This window comes from Peromyscus leucopus, chromosome X (genome assembly GCF_004664715.2).
Source record: "Peromyscus leucopus breed LL Stock chromosome X, UCI_PerLeu_2.1, whole genome shotgun sequence".
In the NCBI taxonomy this organism is placed as follows: Eukaryota; Metazoa; Chordata; class Mammalia; order Rodentia; family Cricetidae; genus Peromyscus; species Peromyscus leucopus.
The window spans coordinates 9,364,923-9,383,858 of NC_051083.1; the positions used below are offsets into that span (position 1 = coordinate 9,364,923).

The window sequence follows — 18,936 nt, forward strand, 5'->3', positions numbered from 1 at the left end:
TATTATTATTATTTACAAAAGTTTATTCAATGTACAACAGGCTCCAGGATAACACTTCATTCTAACTATAGGTGGCAAAGATGTTATAGTAGGGAATCCAGATGTTTAACAGGCTCCAGGGTAACACTTCATTCTAGCTGTAGGTGGCAAAGATGCTATGGCAGGGAATCCAGATGTTTAAATAGGAATGGAAGAGGCTCACCATCATCTCAGATATGAGGAACAGCTTACTTTTTGCCAGATTTCTTAATTCCACCTGTGGCCAAGTGTCCCTTGCCCGCAGCCTTGGTTTTTAGCTCCTCAAGTTTCTTCTGCTCCTCTTTTTTTTCTGCTTGAAAGCCTCGTCTTCCTCATCCATCTCCTCGGCCTGCTTCTTGGGCTGTTTCAGGGGCTTCTTTTTGCCACCTTCGCAGCCCGACATGGTTGTGGTGGTAATCTAATTGTACAGAATTATTATTTTGATTGTATGTTAATAAATAAAGTTGTCTGGGGGTCAGAGCTATTAGAGCCATAGCAAGAGTGTGGCGGTGGTGGCACACGCCTTTAATCCCATAGATATCTGTGTGTTCAGGGTCAGAGCTATTAGAGCCATAGCAAGAGTGTGGCGGTGGTGGCACACGCCTTTAATCCCATAAGATCTCTGTGTGTTCAGGGATACAGTCAGCATTGGAGACATATACCTTTAAGACCTAGGGGGCTGTACATTCAGACAGTGACGAGGCAGTCATGTGTTTGGGTTTACAACCAATGAGAAGGCAGAACAACATACTATAAAAAGACGAACCGACAGGAAGTAGGTCTCTTTTCGCGAAGCTGGGACAGCAGGAGGAAGGGTGAGATTTTAGCTCTGAGCTCTGACCTCTCGGCTTTCTCTTTTACATTGTTTCTGTGTTTCTTATTTAATAAGACGGTTGGTTACATCTACACATGGTGCCTACAGACAGCCCCTTCACCAGACCCTGATCCTAAGCCGGAAATGGAGCTTACTCGTCCTGGCTCTTATGTAGAGGTTTATGTTAACATTATTTTGAATCAAGGTCAGTTCTTCCTTGGATTTAGAATTGCTCCCCCTGAGTTTCATAGGATTTGTGGGTCTGTTAGATTTTCCTTTTTAATATATATAGGATCATTCTATCAGTTCTGTTCCTTTGGAAAACCCTGAGTAATATAAGCAGCAAATGCTCTTAACCCACCACTGAGCCATCTCTCGAGACATCCTCTCACCTTTCTTTTAGTTAAAAGATTTATTATTATTATTGTTGTTGTTGTTGTTATATGTGTGAATAGCCCACCCATATGCCAATGGTATATTAATATAAACTGAATACACCTAGATAGTGAGCACCTACATAAAGCAACATTGCCAGCTCCCCAAAAACCCAATTAATGATCCTTTCTCCACAAAGCCATCATGTCATTTTCTGGTAGCACAGATTTGTTTTGTTGCAAACTTTTTCTCATTGCAATTATTTTAATTTAATAATAGTTAACATCTGTTCTTGCTCACTATTATGGATGTGATTAATTCACATGTTTAAGATAGTTTACAAGGATTTAAAAGTATTTATGTGTGTGTCTGAGAGTGTGTGTGTGTGTGTGTGTGTGTGTGTGTGTGTGTGTGTGTGTCTGACTGTGTGCTATGTTTATGCAGGTGCTCATAGAGGGCCAAAGAGGGCATCAGATCCCCCTGGAGCTAGAGTTAAGGGTGACTGTGAGCCACTCTACATGGGTGATGAGAACTGAACTCCTGTCTTGTAGAAGAGCAGCAAGTGCTCTTAACTGTTGAGCCATCTTTCCAGCCCACCATCTTTCATTGCTGTGGGACTTTATGAGATTCTTCTTTGGAAGTAGTCAGGGAATATGAGTTCTAAAGGGGAAAATAGATAATGGTATGGTTTGAATTTGAAATGTCCCCTGGAAGCTGGACATGGTGGCTCATGCCTTTAATCCTAGCACTTGGGTGGTAGATGCAGAAGGACATCTGTGAGTCCCAAGCCCTTATTTACAGATAGCCAAGACTACATAGAAATACCCTGTCTTAAGAGAAAAGAAAAGAAACAAAACAAAGAAATGTCCCTCTGCAAAGCTCATGTGTTGAAGGACTGGTCTCCAGTGTGGCAGTGTTCTAAGACAGGGCCTTTGAAATTGATCAGACCATAGAAGTTCTGGTCTCATAAATTGATAGATTCATAGCTTATTAGGCTATTGAAAGGTGTGTGGAAACAGTAGAAAGTGGACCCTGTGGAAGAATGAAGTCATTAGAGGCATGCTCTTGAAGGGTGTACTCTCCTTCACTCCTTTTCTTCTCTTCTTTGATTCCTGGCCACATGAGGGAGAACTGCTTTGCTCCACCACGTGGTCCCCACCATAACATTCTGTATTAGTATAGTCCTAGAAATAATGGAGCTGAGTCATCATCAACTGAAACCTCTGAAATAAGAAACCAAAACTTTTTTTTAAGTTGCTTATCTCAGGTATTTTGTTATAGCAATGTAAAGCTGACTAACACAGTCAGTACAAGTATTCAAAAAGTTTATTACTAATTTCCCCCTATGTATTATGATGTGGGATATAGCACTATCATAAAGAGTGAATTGAAACAAGGAAGAACTTCTACTGGAGTAACATTAAAATTGATATGCTATAAGTTGAGCAAAGCTGTAGGCCGAGAAAGAGCAAGTTTAAGGCCAAGTGTTGATCAAGGGCTTGGCATAGTTGAAAAAGAAGTATTTTTTAATTTTTAAATTTTCGTTTGTTGTTGGGGGGAGTATATGTGCCAAGGTTCACATTCAGAATTGTCACATCAGATGACAACTTGCAGGAGTCTGTTCTTTCCTACCACTATGTGGGCCTCGAAGTTAAAATTCCAGGTTGTTACACTTGAAGGTAATTGCCTTAACTCACAGAAGAATTTTCCTGGCCCTAACAAGAAATATTTTTCATAAAAAACTATAATAAGGATGGATCTTGAAGGATATGAATACAATCAGAATATATCGTGCCCGAAAATGCTTCTTTGATACAAAGCAACATGTATTTTCCCATTGTTCTAGGTTGCTTTGTGTTTCTGTAATAAAATATTATATGATCAAAAGAAACACGGGAGTGGGGGGGGGAAATAGCAGGAACTGAAGCAGAGGACATAAAGGAACACTGCTTATTGGCTTGCTCCCGTGGCTTGCTCAGAAGACTTCTTTTTACATAACTCAGGACGACCTGCCCAGGGGTGCCACCCCTCCCAGTGGTATTAGACCTCCCACATCAATCATTAATAAAAAAAAAAATTCCCCACAGACTTGCCATCAGATAAGTGCAACAGAGGAAATTCTTCTTCCCAGATGTGCCTAGGTTTGAGTCAGGTTGAAGAAAAAAATCTAACCAGAACACTCATTAATATGTACAATTTGTATGCCTTCATATATCAGTTAAAAATAAATTTAAGGATGGTGTATAGTGCAGCGGTGGAGTACTTGCCTAGTATGTGCAAGGTCCTGGGTGAAATATCTAAGATGGAAAGAAAGAAGAAAGGAAGGAGGAAGGGAGGGAGGTAGAGAAGGAAGGAAGGAGAGAAAGGGATGGAAGAAAGGAGGAAGGAAAAGAACTAAATAAATAATTTGAAAAACAATAATGAAGCAGCAGGGGCCAGTGGGATGGCTTAGTGAGTGAAGGTGCTTGCTGCCAATCCTGAGGACCTAAGTTCAATCCCTGGAACCCACATGGTGGAAATAAAGAACCAATATTCTCTGACACTTAGGTGCAGATGTGTTTTTGTAGATGTATCCATTGGGACTGGGCTACGCTACTCTGCATTTTGATTGCTTGTGGTTTTTTGTGTTGGTCTCCATCTATTACAAAGAAAAAATTCCTTGATAAGGGGTGAGGACTACACTTACTGGTGGATATAATAAGGACAAATATTTAGAATGTAGTTAGAGATTTTGTAGCTTTAGTAAAGTGGCAATTGTAGATCTTCCTCTAAGATCCATGACTTTCTAGCCCTGGGTAATTGGCTAGATTTTTAATACTAGGAATGATCTCCCTCTCATTCAGTGGGTCTTGGGTCTTAAGTCTAATTAGAGATCTGTTAGTTAGCACTAAGGTATGCCATTACTGTATGCCTAGAGTTATTAAACCATGTTGATAATTGGTGTGGTTGGTCCATGGGCTGAGTGGGACTGTTGGTTGCCTCCCTCCTTTGGAAGCTTCCATGGCACCTTCTGGTATCATGAAAGCTGGTCTTCAGGAACAAGGCATTCAGGTCAGTTCCTGATCAGGGGGCTCTGGGTACTATTCCTGAACTGTATAGTCTTCAGCAATAGGATTTATCTTCCACCTCTGGGGCAAGCAGAGACAATAGCAACAGTTTGTAATGTTTTGGGAGTCTCTTGAATGACCCTGATGAACAATTCAAGAGGTCTTCTCATACCTGGTGTTGGGGGTTTTGTTAGATGGTCCTCTTAGATGAAGCATTGTCATCCCAGATGGAAAATTTTCATTTAAAACTATATATGTATACAGAGGCCTATATGTATCATAGTTGTTTGGTATATTTTTAGGTAGGTAGTTAATAGTATTCTTTATGACTTTTCTAGACATTCTTACTGTTATATTTACCCTCTCTCTCCTTCTTCTGTGTTTATCTCCCTTTCCCTCCCTAATTAGAACACCCTCATTTTTCCATTTCTCCCATCAATAGCTTGTAATTCCTTCCCTATTGCTCCTCCCCTCTACTGCCAACTCTGGAAAGAGTACCATTTTACTTACCTGGTTTCTTCAATTACTCCAGGGTATGTACTCACACCTAAAGATTTGGAGCCAGGAGCTTCGTATGAGAGAGAATATGTGACATTAGTTTTTCTGGCTCTGGGTTGTCTTTTTTGAGTTGGGGTCTTAAATGTAGTCCTGACTGACTTAGAACTTTGGCTATATACGCCAGACTGTCCTTAAATCTGCAGCAGATCCTACTGCATCTTCTGTTTAGTACTGAATTGCAGTTGTGAGGCAACATGTCTTTTGGATTTTTGAAACAGGACCTCGTCTAGCCTAGGCTGGCTTTGAACTCACTATGCAGTTGAGAATGGCCTTGAACTCCTGATTCTCCTGCACCCACCTCCAGAGTGCTTCAATTACAATTACCAAACTTGACTCTAGCTTCTGTCATTTCTCTACAAAATTATTATTTTCTGAAGATGCTGTGTAAGTAGAGTTCAAAGCCAGTATTTTTCATGCATTATTAGTATATCTTTAATTGTTTTTAAATTAGCATACAAGTCAATACAAAAAAACCCACTTAGTTTGCATATAAATGTGTTATTATACTTTGTTCTCTTGCCCCATATCTTCCCCCACTACCATACTCTACTTCCCTTCTTTAGTTCAGCTGGTTCCTATTCTTTCAGTCAGTCTTCCTTTTTCTTCCCTACTACATGTATTATTGTACTGAATTGTTTCCCATCATGGGCTTTGATACTTTGATTCCTGGAGGCACTCTAGCAATGTGTCTTTCATATGCAAATGAAGATGTAGCCCCCTCACCACTCAGAGGTACTGTTCCCCTGCTCTCATCACTCTAGACTAGGTGTCTGAGAGCTGACAGGAACTGTTCCAAATTCAAATAGGAGTATTCAAACTCACTGGTCCTTACCTGGTTGTGGTATTCTTTCTCTGAGAGGCTTGCATCTGTTTTCCACTCTTAGACCTGACAATAGTTAACACATGCCAGAACTTGTATAATTAGCTTTCTTATATTTAAAAGACAACTTTTTAGAAGACCTAAGTAACTGTGTCAAGAATGAGTTCCAGCTGGTCAGGTGAGTTGTAACTCAGAGGAGAAAGTGATTGGTTACTCCCAACCATTTGCACCACTTTTGAAATAGTTGGCATATCTTGCTGGGCAAGTCAATACTATACTTTTCAGAATTCACACTTGATACTTGATGATTACTTTTCTCATCCAGTAGCATGCATAGTGCCTTTTAGCACCATTAAATGTAGCTAGTGAGGGCAAAGTTTCCTGGTAACAACTAACATGATTTCTTTGACTACATTCCATGAGAACAAGAACTATGTTCTTTTTTATTTTTATTTTATTTGCATAGGTGCTTTGCCTGCATGTATGTCTGTGTGAGAGTGTCAGATCTTGGAGTTACGGACACTTGTTAGCTGTCATGTGGGTACTGCGAATTGAACCTGGGTCCTCTAGAAGAGCAGTCAGTGCTCTTAACCACTGAGCCATCTCTCCAGCCCCGAACTATGTTCTTGAGTCATGTTCTATGACTCAAGTATGCAGTGTCTTCAGCAATAGGTTTTCACTATCAAGGTCTGAAGGTTAACAACAAACAGCAAAAGTGATAGCTTGTCATATTTGAGAGTTATAAGACCTCACTGACCAACCATTCCTGTATTTTGCATTACCTCTCCCCCCTCACCTCTCTCTCTCATCAGTCTCACAGTGAGCCTGTCCTTGAAATAGTGATTCTTTTGCCTCAGCTTTTGAGTGTTAGGATTATAAGTGTGGGCCACTGCACCCAACCCTTTGGTACTATTCCTTGTGATTTTTCCCAAGTACAGTGCACTGCATGCATTAATAACATGGTAGTTTTTCTTTTGCTAATCTGCCTTTTGTTATAGGGTCCATTGGAACCAAGAACTGATGAAGCTTTAAAAAACTTAATTTTCTTCTACAGGTGAGCAAGAGAATGTCCCTGTAGAATCTCGCCATAAATGTCTACGATCTGGGGTTTCATTTATTTCTGAGCAGTTAAAAACCATTGTAAAGTTTTCAGAAGGGGACCTTAATGGTCTAATCTATGTTATAGCTTCTATGGGAAGTATGGGTTAAAGGGGACAAGGATAGCATGAGGAAAACAGAGTGCTATTGCATTGGTTCCGGTAAAGAGCACTAGTGCCTTCTAGAGCTCAATAGCAGAACACTTGTCTACCATCCATGAGGCCCTGGTTCTGTATCCAGCACTGAAACAGACAGACAGACAGACAGACAGACAGACACACACACACACACACACACACACGCACGCACGCACGCACGCACGCACGCACGCACGCACGCAGAGAGACATACAGAGCGAGAGAGAGAAGAAAAGTGCTTTACACAGTGTTGTGTCTTCTCAGTACTGAAGAGAGTGAGGTAGGAAGATTATGAATTTCAGGTCTGTGAGAGGAGGGATTGCTCTGAGAGGTGGCAGTGTTGTCATCATTTTCCAAGGCAGAGGAATCTTGTATTACTTCTCATCTTCTCATAAAGTTAAGACAATATTTTCCATTAAAGTATCCTCATAAAATATATTAAAGTGCTAAATAAATGAAATGAATTTCCATGATCAGTTATTACTATTACTTGTGTCTTATAAGTCTGCACCTTTGAATTTCTTTTTATTCTTTTTTTTCTTTTGAGACAAGGTGACTCTATGTAGCCCTAGATGTCCTGGAACTCACTGTGTAGACCAGGCTAGCCTTGAGAATTCAGAGATCTGCCTGTCTCTGCCTCCAGAGTGCTAGGATTAAAGGCCTGTGCCACCACTGCCTAGCTATTTTTACTCTTATGAGGCCTGGGAAACTGGATAACAAACTCTTCTCAACTCCCTATCATTAAATCGAGGAGGCACTGTCAGCCTTTTCCTCATTCCTTCGAGTTGAAGGAGGGTCTAGGCAACTAAACTTTTTCTCCTTGTAGTGTTCTTACCATTCTTGCTTCTTTGTTTTGTTCCTCTTCTCTCTCTCTCTCTCTCTCTCTCTCTCTCTCTCTCTCTCTCTCTCTCTCTCTCTCTCTGGATATTGCTCTATATAAATAAAACACTGATGGCCAGTGACCAGGCAGGAAGTAGGTTGCCAGGCAGGAAGTAGGTGGGACAAGGAGAGAGGAGAATTCTGGGAAGCAGAAGGCTGAGAGGAGAGACACTGCAGCCACCGCCAGGAGAAGCAGCATGTAAGGACACCGGTAAGCCACCAGCCACTTGGCAAGGTATAGGTTTAAAAAAATGGGTTGATTTAAGATAAAAGAACAGTTAGCAAGAAGCCTGCCATGGCCATACAGTTTATAAGAGATATAAGCGTCTGAGTGATTATTTTATAACTGGATCGTGGGACTGCGGGGCTTGGTGGAACCTGGAGAGAAGCCCTCCAGCAACTCTCCCTCTCTCCCTCTCTCCCTCTCTCCTCTCCCTCCCCATGTGTGTGTTTGTGTCTGTGTGTCTTTCCCTCCCCCACCCTAGTTCTCCCCTCTTCTTCTATACCTTCTTTTCCCCTTCTGTTTAAGAGAGGATGGAACACAGGAAAAATTCTGTGGACATGGAAAGAAGGAGTCCCTTACCCCAGAGTCTTTTTGAAGTCTATTGATAGCTTTTAGAAATAAGTTCCTGGTTACAAAGAAAGAGACCACCATTCCAATGAATGTGTCTCAAAATGGCAAAACTTTACTTCTGATCAGAGGAATATGCTATTCGCAAGTGCACCAGGAAAAGAAGTTCACTTGGTTTTTGTTCCAGTGCAGGGGGTGATTATGCCTTTTCTTTATAGGCTGAGGTTGGACCTCACAGTCTTTTATGATTGGATTGTTTTAAAAGAATCAGCACAAAGGAAATGAAGGAAAGCATGCAGGCATAAGCCATTTAAGTCACTTATGTTCCCAAAATGCAGCAGGGCCTTTGTATATAACTTGGTGGGGAAAGATTAAAACATTTGCAACAATAGACATGCTAACATGGCAGTGGGAAATCTCACAGGGCCTAAACTCTAGACAAAGATCTATAGGCAATGAAGGAATGCTGAGAGTGAGAGAAATAGACTTCCCAAGGGAGAAACAGCAATTGGATAGCCAATACCAAATGGTCATCCCTAAAACATATGCTAACAGGGAACATACAGACTGAACAAGTTGTTTCTATGTGTTAAAGAATACATATATAAAATATAGGTAACAATTAAAATGAGGCCATGAATTTAATAGAGATCAAGGGTGGTATACATGGGAGCAACTGGAGGAGGGGAAATGGTATAATTACACTTAATTTCAAAAAATAAAAAACACTTGGATAAAGGTCTTACCAAGTGAAAGAGATAAAAATTTGAATAAAAGTCTTATATTTTAAAAATGTTTAGAAGGTGGAAGAGATAAAAATATTTAAATTCTTGTCATAAGCAAAAGTTTGCTAGTTTTTGATGCCAAGACTAATATTAAATGTTTCTTTTTTTCTTTTCTTTTTTTTTCTTTCTTTTTTTTTTTTATTTTTCGAGACAGGGTTTCTCTGTGTAGCTTTGTGCCTTTCCTGGAACTCACTTGGTAGCCCAGGCTGGCCTTGAACTCACAGAAATCTGCCTGGCTCTGCCTCCCGAGTGCTGGGATTAAAGGCGTGAGCCACTACCATCTGGCTATAGTAAATGTTTTTTAAACAGCCAAGAGTGAAGAATTTCAAAACAATTAACAAAATTTGCTGTAGCCAGAGTTTTCCTGCCTTGCCCACAGTCAGGACAAATCTTTGTCACCCACCAGTCCCACAGCCGCTCAGACCCAACCAAGTAAACACAGAGACTTTATATTGCTTTCAAACTGTATGGCCGTGGCAGGCTTCTTGTTAACTATTCTTATATCTTAAATTAATTCATTTCCATAAATCTATATCTTAAAGTAATCCATTTCTACAAATCTATACCTCGCCACATGGCTGGTGGCTTATCGGCGTCTTCACATGCTGCTGGTCATGGTGGCAGCTGCAGCATCTCTAGTCATTGCGGCGGCTGCAGCGTCTCCTTCTGCCTTTCTGTCCTTTTATTTCTCCTCTCTGTTAGTCCCGCCTATCTTTCCTGCCTAGCCACGGCCGATCAGATTTTATTTATTGACCAATCAGAACTACTTGACATACAGACCATCCCCCGGCACAGCCAAGTGCAGACCATCTCAAACACCTGCACTCAGGCCCATGGTCCTAATCATCCTCTATACGGACCTGCTGGGTAACGCCACAAAGAACCCAAGAAGGGCTCCCACAGGACATACAGAACATCCCACAGCAATTTGCTGTGAAAGCAGTTTGATATAGAGACAATATTTGATTTCAAATACAAATGTTGTGTTGTTGTTGTTGTTGTGTGTGTGTGTGTTACATGTGTGAAGGAAAGCATGTAGGTAGACATGTGGCATCAGAGGACAGCTTTGTGGAATCAGTTCTCTCCTTCCACATTTATAAGGATGAACTCAGATCATTAGGTTTGTATAGCAAGGGCCTTTAGAGTATGAGCCATCTCCCTAGCCTGTTATGTAATATTAGTTTAAGACGTGTTACCTTTGTTTATGCTGTGCAAACTTTGTTTAATGATGCAAAGGTGTGTTGCATTCTTTTATGTTGCATTTGTTTAACTCTGTGAAGCTGTGTTACTTTGCTTGTCTAAAACACCTGATGGTCTAATAAAGAGCTGAACAGCCAATAGCTAGCTGGACAGGAGAGAGTGATAAGCAGGGCTGCCAGGCAGAGAGAATAAATAGGAAGAGACCTCTAGGCTTGAGAGGGGAGGGAGGGGTGAGAAAAGGAGGAGAGGAGGACACCAGTGTTAGAGTTTTCTGCCTTGCCCACAGTCAGGACAAATCTTTGTCACCCGCCAGTCCCACAGCCGCTCAGACCCAACCAAGTAAACACAGAGACTTATATTGCTTACAAACTGTATGGCCGTGGCAGGCTTCTTGCTAACTGTGCTTATAGCTTAAATTAGTCCATTTCCATAAATCTATACCTTGCCACGTGGCTGGTGGCTTACCGGCATCTTCACATGGTGCTGGTCATGGCGGCGGCTGCAGTGTCTCTTGCCTTCCTGTTTTTTTTTTTATCTCCTCTCTGTTAGTCCCGCCTATACATCCTGCCTAGCCACGACCAATCAGGTTTTATTTATTGACCAATCAGAGCAACTTGACATACAGACCATCCCCCAGCACAGCCAAGTGCAGACCATCTCAGACACCTGCACTCAGGCCCATGGTCCTAATCATCCTCTATACGGACCTGCTGGGTAACGCCACAAAGAACCCAAGAAGGGCTCCCACAGGACATACAGAACATCCCACAGCACACCAGGGGCCAGCCTCATGGCCAGGCACAAACTAAGAAGTAAAGAAAGATACATAGAATAAAGAAAGGTAAAAAGCCTAAAGGCAAAATGTAGTTAAAGACAAACAGGATAATTTATGTTAGAAAAGCTGGCTAGAAAACAAGACAAGCTAAGGCCAGGCATTTATAAGTAAAAATAAGTAAGAAAAAGTCTCCATGTATTTATTTTGGAGCTGGGTGCTGGGTCCCCAAAGAGTAAAATAAATAAATAAATAAATAAATAAATAAATAAATAAATAAATAAAAACTACACTAGACCCTAGCTTTTTATCTTTTGCTTTTATTTGTCAACCATTTTATTTCTAAACTTTCCTTTCCGAAAAAAAAAATGTAAATGTAAATGTAAATATGTTCTGTCAGTCCCACTGGGTAAGAATAAGGCTACTGTCACAATTTTGAGCCAAATTTGAAGCAAACTTTAAATATTGGCCAGGATGATGGACTCTGGCCAGGTCCATTCCAGGGTTCCCAGAAAATGGCCGTGAGCTATGTACCTGCTGCCTTCATGCAATGGGAGCAAGCATACATACTGACATACTTCCTGCCTATGTACTGCCTGCCTACTTGTAATCAAGCACATCCACTGCTGTTGGGTCAAACTTTTTTAAGAAAATGAAAACATGTGGCTTGTTATCTTACATGAACAACAGCCTCCAACATCTCAGGAAGTACCTGTTCTGGGGCAAGGGACTTACAGGTCAGAGGCATTTTTGCTTTATGGATCTCTTAGGCACGGAAATTAAAACTTGTAACTTTGGGTCTTGCAGCTCATGTTTATCCTACTAAAACAAAACAAAAACAAAAAAGCAGCAGAAGAAAATGTTAGAATTCTGCCCTCACTCTAGCTACATGACTTACCTTTTGCTTATGCCATCAATGTGTGTTGGTGACTATGTGCAATCAGTGCATGCGTGGTGTAGCTCCATAATGGGAGCCCTTAAAAAGCTGGATGCAGACCCTACCCTCTCTCTGCTCTGCTCTCCCCCCATCTTTCTCTCTGCCCTCAGCATGTGCTCCTTCCCAGGCCTGGTTCTCTTGTACCCCACCCCCCTCTTACTCCTAATAAAGCTCTCTGTAACTAGGTAGTTGTGGCTGTGGCTCATGACTTTTCCACATGGTAACCAGCGTTGCCACCAGTGCCATTTATCATCCTTTCAGAAAAGGCTTTTGTAGTCCCATCCTATTTCACCTGGTGTTTTTTTCAATTCATTCTCATTTTCTTTCATAGTTGCTTTCTCAGTCCCTTTCCATAGTCAAACTTTCTGAGTTTCCTAATGCATATCCTATTGCTACTTACTACTCTGTTCTACCTGCCTTTGCTAATCTGCTTAACATATCTTGGCTGGCATATTATTTAGCTTTCTCCAGTACTCAGAATTCCTTCTGTCCCTAAAGTGCTCCTTTCCCTTCACTTCCAACATGCCATACTCTTGAATTTAGCTCTGATTATCTCTGATATCTTTTCTTCTACCTGTTTCTGGATATTCTTTTGTATGGCAATGTTTTACCCTTGGGTCTTGATCACTCCACACCCTTTGACTCATGAATTCATGTACTCTTTTTTTTTTTTTTTTTTTTTTTGGTTTTTCGAGACAGGGTTTCTCTATGTAGCTTTGCGCCTTTCCTGGAACTCACTTGGTAGCCCAAGCTGGCCTCGAACTCACAGAGATCCGCCTGCCTCTGCCTCCCAAGTGCTGGGATTAAAGGCGTGCGCCACCAACGCCCGGCAAATTCATATACTCTTATGACCTCCATTACTAGTGTCAGGGCTCTGAAAATATCCTAAAGATTATCACTGACCATTGAAAAGAGGTTCTCTCTGTAATTTTTAAAATTTGCATTAAGGGTAGAGTCACAGAAGGGAGCACAGTTGTCTTCCATCTCCACTGGGAAGTCTCATTACCCATCTCAGAAAAGCAGACCGTGCCTATTTGAGACAGACTTTGTTTCTAGATGCTGTCAGTCCCAAGGGCTCATTCAAATGCCAAAGGGAATTGTTTTTCAAGCTAGTTTCTGTCCCTGAATCTATTAATTTCCTTAATAACCATTTAAAGTCCCTCAAGACCTTCCTCTTCTCTGTGAAGAAAAGTACGTAACCTTCAATTCTCCAGCCTTCATCTAGTTCTCCTAAACCGTGCATGGTTCCATTGTTGTTGAGGAAGTGATGTCCTTTCTATTTAACATGTTGTCATTTCATTACAGTGAACTTTCAGGTGGCAGAGGAAAATTTTCTTTTTGCTCCTACAGGATGCACAGGTTGACTCTCCTATAGGATCCTGACACAGAAATATCTGAATGCCACCCAAATCTCATCATTCTTTCATAGATACCATCAATACATTCAACAGGTCTAGAATACAATGCAACTTGTTATGGGAAGTACAAAATATTCCTCTTTCAAATCCAAAGGGTGGTTGAGTTTGAGACATGATAGAAAGGCAGTTTATCTTTCAAAAGGGGATAATGAGTCAGTATAAAAAAAAGCAGAAAAAATCTTGGAGTCATGGGAAAGAGAAAAAAACCTCTGAGGCTGGAATCTGGTTGAAGACCTTTGCTAGGAGAGTAGCAAGAATTCCAGCACAATTGCATAGCAAAGGCACAAAGTCTAGGGGGATTTCTCAAGCTGGTGAGGGTGGCAGTGTAGAGCTGTGTGTCTCTATCCCTTTACCACTAACAAGATGAAGTCAGTTAAGGAGAAACATGCAGGAGATCTCTTTTTGCCTTCCTCTTTGACTAAATGCAGTACACAGATTTCCAAAGACTAAAGGCACTCTACCCCTTTCTCTAGGAAGAACAAAGACAACATTGGACCCTACTTGACCTGAAGATGAAAATAAGAACATATGAGAAATAAGCTGTGCCTTGCCAGGAAGAAATAGCTTACCTTTCCCTCACATTTGGTTTGATATGCAATGTAAACAGTCTTGTTATCTCAGCTTTCCTCCCTGCCACACCTTCCTCCTCCCAACCTTTATCACTTTCCCTTACAAAGCTGGTGTGCTTAATGGCATCACAGGAGGCCTGGCTTGAAGCTGACATTTAAAAAAGAAGATGAGAGATAGCTTTGGCTAGCAAACTGTCAAAGAAAAGACTTGAATAGATCCAGAGACAAACAACTTCACTACATTCTGGAAAAATGAACTGGGATTTTCCATACACTGCCTCTACCTGAACACTTTCATATTGCCTTGACTGGGGTAAAGGGGAATGAAAAAATGACAGACACACATACAGAAGAGCTGGGGACAGGTGAGCTATATAATCTGATGGAAATGAAGCAGCAGCCTGACGCCTCAGCTCCTTTTTTAATATACAGGTGAATGAGGAGGTGAGTTAACTAATGTCAGTAGAGGGTCTCTGTAGGAGAGTAGTCTCAGACTGCAGTGATCCCAGTGTTAGGGTCATGGAGATGTCCCACAAAAGACCACCATCCATATATGCAATCATATTATTATCTTGAGAAGGTACCAGCATGCTGGTGTTGCGTATTCAACAAAAAGGCAAAAATGGCAACCTCCAAGAAAAGCTTGCAGGCTCTTTTACACACACTAAAGGAATTCTAAAAGCAATGTGATCATTCTGCCTAGGATTGGCTTATGCAAGTGGCAAGCCAATGCAAGATGTATTAGTACATCTCTAATTGGTTAGGTCTATGAGGGATGAGCTAAGGCTATAGCTTTCCATTCTTGGGCAAGTCTGGACAAGTCCCAGTCCTTGTCCTTTTTGGTTATTGCCTTAAGGTACCTGGGGGGCGGGAGTTGGCCCAGGCATACCTGGTACATGCAATTCTCCTTGACCTTACTGTCAGGGGCATTGGTGTTTGAATTACCCTTTGTTTGTGAACTGAGGCCTAGTTCTTAACTATTAAGTTCTTAGCTATTAAGTTAATAGTTCTTGGCTATTAAGAGCCAGTAATGATGATATTTGCCTGGCCCTCTCACCCAGGAAAGGAAGCTGTGGCTGACAATTTTCTGAACATACTCTTTTTTTTTTTGGCTCAAGGTCAACAGTTCATCAACATCTGTACTCTGACCAGGGGAAGGTCTTTCCAGCCCCCTGAGCCCAAACCATAGAAGATCTTGCCATTACTATGGGGGACTTTGACATGGTCATGCTTGTGTCAACAATACACATTCATATAGGGCCGCATTTGCTGCCCCAAATCCACCATTCCATAAGAAAAACCTTGAGATACATCCCTTTTTGTGAATGGGGGAATCTTTGAGGTGGGAGGTCTATCACATTTGCCTCAGGCTGGAATCTGATTTAAAAACTGATTCTCCCATCAATCTCTACTTGTATTTGTTTTTTTTTTTTTTTTCTTAGTGAGATTTGGGCAGATAGCAGAAACTTCAGATTAGAAGAACTGTGGTTCAAGAAGAATCTAGATGAACAAGCTTTACCTACATTTGATTTACAGGTATAGCTTCCCCCAAGTACTGCTCATATAGACTTATTCCTTTTCCATTTGTCAGTGGGCTGCTGGGACAGAGACACAGCTGCATGCTGTAACTTGTAGCAGCCTGGGGAGGTCTCAATAACCTCCACTCAGGTAAAGCTTGATGTTTGGTTTTGTCATAAAAAACAATTTCAGAAGAAGTCAATATAAAGCAGAGCTGGAATGTATTAAAAGATGTTTTTTAAAAGATTTAAGAATAGGGGTTAATAGTCAGAATGATGCTGAGGGAAAGAAGAGACTGTGGGATGCATTTCTCAATGAAGAGTCTCACCTCGTTGTTTTTACTGTAGCCATTTTGGTGGATTATTAAGATACCCTCAAAAGGTTGCTGAGGAACTGAAATGTATTGCAAGGTGCTTCCCGAGGTGTACCCAGCAACAAAGATGTAGGAATTAAGGGCATCTTTATTGGAAGCAAGCATTAATATGGGGGCAAGTGAGATGGCTCAATGGGTAAAGGCACTTGCCACCGAGCTTGACAACCTGACTCTGAACCCCAGGACTCACCCACATGGTGAAAAGAGAGAAGTTACACATCAAGTTGTTTTCTGACTTCCACATGTGCACTGTTGCCGGCACGTGCACACACATACATATTAGTCTGTTAGAATTCTTGACTTCCAGCTGGCAAGAGACTTCAGTCAGATGCTCCAGTGAAGGAGTCCATTTCCTTTCCATATCACCTAATTGTCTATCTTTGTATCTTGACTTACTCTGTCTTATCACTTGTCTGAACTTGGTAGTTGCTTGTTTGTTTTGAGACAATGTCTTTTTATAAGGCCCAGCAGGATGGCCTGAAGCTTGCTATGCATTTCAGCTCTATCACAGGAATTGGAGGAGAAGCAACTTGATGTTGCTTTCTGTGTAGCCTGAAGGGCCTTCAGAGACCTCGACTCCAGTAAATCAGAGTTTTGACTTATGCCTCAGAAATTCAGGATGAGTCACTGTAAAGCAGAATTGGAGTTTATTGAGTTTACAGACTCAAAGAAAAAGACTTGAGTACATACATAAAAAAGATACACATTTAAATAGCTACCCGTGTGATTTTATGGCTTTTGAAGTTACATTGTTCAAAGGATGTAATGTATAACTAGGTTTAAAGATTACATAAAACACTTGAGAATTAAGTGGTGAATTGGTTCCTTCTTTTTTTTTTTAATTTGAAAGAATTTCTTAGCAGAGAGCCTGGAGCCTGCCTAGCATACCAAAGGTCCTTGATTCAATTCCTCAACATTCTGTAAATCAGGGTAATGGCACATGGGTCTGTAATCTCCTTCTCCAGGGTGGGAGCAGGAGATTCTGGTGTTCAAAGTTATCCCCCAGCCTCAGCTAGCTCCTGGCACACCTGGGCTACATGAAATCCCGTCTTAAAACTCCCACAGCAGGAAAGTCATATTAACTGCCTAACAGGGTGTGGTTAGGCAGAACTCAAGGAGTGGCAACTGAAGGATCAGGTGTTCAAGGCCATCTTATAAATGAGATTGTATAATGGTCTGTGGAGTTCCTTTCAGATTTATTGATAAGAAAGGATTGCTAATAAAGCTAAAATCAAGATCATAGGAGTTTGTTATGACATATATTTTGATCTTTAGCATGTTTTATTATCAGTTTTAGTACTCTTATTTGTATCTCAGCACATAAATGTAGTTCTATTGCAGTAAGCCTTTGATATGGTGTGGTCAATTCTATCAAAATTCTTGATCCTCAGTCAGCAAGAGATATAAGCCAGAATTAGAAGAATAATAGGATTCTTACCTTTCTCTATTTTCCCTCAGTTTTCCCTGTCTTTCTGCTCAGGCCAGCCTCAAACTCGTGATGCTTCTGCCTCAGCCTCCTGAGAGCTAAGATAATGGATATATGTCAACATACACAGCTGAAAATGCAGTAGGTTTTGTTTGTTTTTTTTGTTTGTTTGTTTTTTGAGACAGGATTTCTCTGTATAGCTTTAGAGCTTGTCCTGGAACTCACTCTGTAGACCAGTATGGCTTCACACTCACAGAGCTCTGCCTGTCTGCCTGCCTCTGCCTCCCAAGTGCTGACATTAAAGGTATGAGCCACCACTGCCTGGCAACACTAGTTGTTTTTAAAGATGCTTTGTAAGCTACCATTCAAGACAATTTCTTTGAGAACTACTAGAGTGACTCCTATATGAAATATCTTGTTCACAAAACTGTCTATTTTTATTACAGAAGTTCATTTCTAATAAGAAACTATGAGTGTTGAAGAAAAAAATCATTTTCTTTGTGGTTCTTGGGGACCTAATCCAGTGTTTTGCTGGGCTTAGTGATAGAACCTTTGCCTAGCATGTGTGAGGCATTTGTTCCTGAGCATCACAATAAAAAGAAAAAAGTGAACCAGAGCATTGGGCATGCTAGGCAAGTATCCTGCTACTGAGCCCCTCTATTGTCTCAATGAGTGTAACATCTTTGATCTGGCAAAAACACTAGTTCCTACATGAAATCTTATCTGCTTGCTTTCATTTGTTTAGGTACCACTGCTAGTGTAGGCCTTAAATTAATTAATTTTTTTTTGGTTTAACTTACTATTCATTTAGTTAGTTAGAGACAGAATCTCCCTATGCAACCCTGACTGGTTTGGTATTCATTTTTGCAGTCTAGGTTGTCCTTGAACTCATAGCAATCTTCCTACCTCAGTGTCTCAGATATGTGCTTGCTTTGCTTGTCTTTAATATTTTTGAGTCCTTAAACACATATGATACATCGATCACAATATAAAATATTTCTGTCTAGAAACTACAAAAGTAGGCTCTTTGTTGAGATAGGGCCTCCTGGAACCCAGGTTGGCCTCAAATTTGCTACATAGCTGAAGATCTTGAACTTCCTATTCTCCTGCCTCCAACTTTCCAGTGTTAGGATTAGATGTGTGCACCATCATGCTCAGTTTTATGCTGTGCTAGGGATCAAACACAGAGTTTTGTGAGTGCTAAGGAAGCACTCTGCCATGCTTGCTACATCCCCAGTCCCAAACAGCTCTATAGAACTTTTTTTCACATAGAAATCCTTGAGCTGTAATCTAATATCATAGTTGTCATTATTTTCATGGAAGTTATTTCTTCAACATGTAAGAAAAGTATTAATTATATGATCAGTGCAACACTATGCAAATGTATCAAAAAGTAAAGTAAAAGAGCAACATATATATATATACGTATATATATATACATGCATATATATGTGTATGTATGTATATATGTTCAGAACCAAGGCTAATCCTCAAGGTAGAGGGGTCATGGTTTTTCACAGTTCTTTGTAACTAACTTATACTGTAGGCAGTCCTACATGTGTAACGTTTGCCTAAATTTTACTAGTATTAATAAAAACTTGGGAGTCAGAAATTAAGGTTA

The 18,936-nt window shown here is 40.8% G+C and overlaps 1 pseudogene; it reads right to left on the bottom strand.

Annotated features, from left to right (window-relative positions):
• Positions 1-227: 227 nt before the first annotated feature.
• On the bottom strand, positions 228-421 carry LOC114697613 (annotated as a pseudogene).
• Between the last annotated feature and the right edge of the window lie 18,515 nt (positions 422-18,936).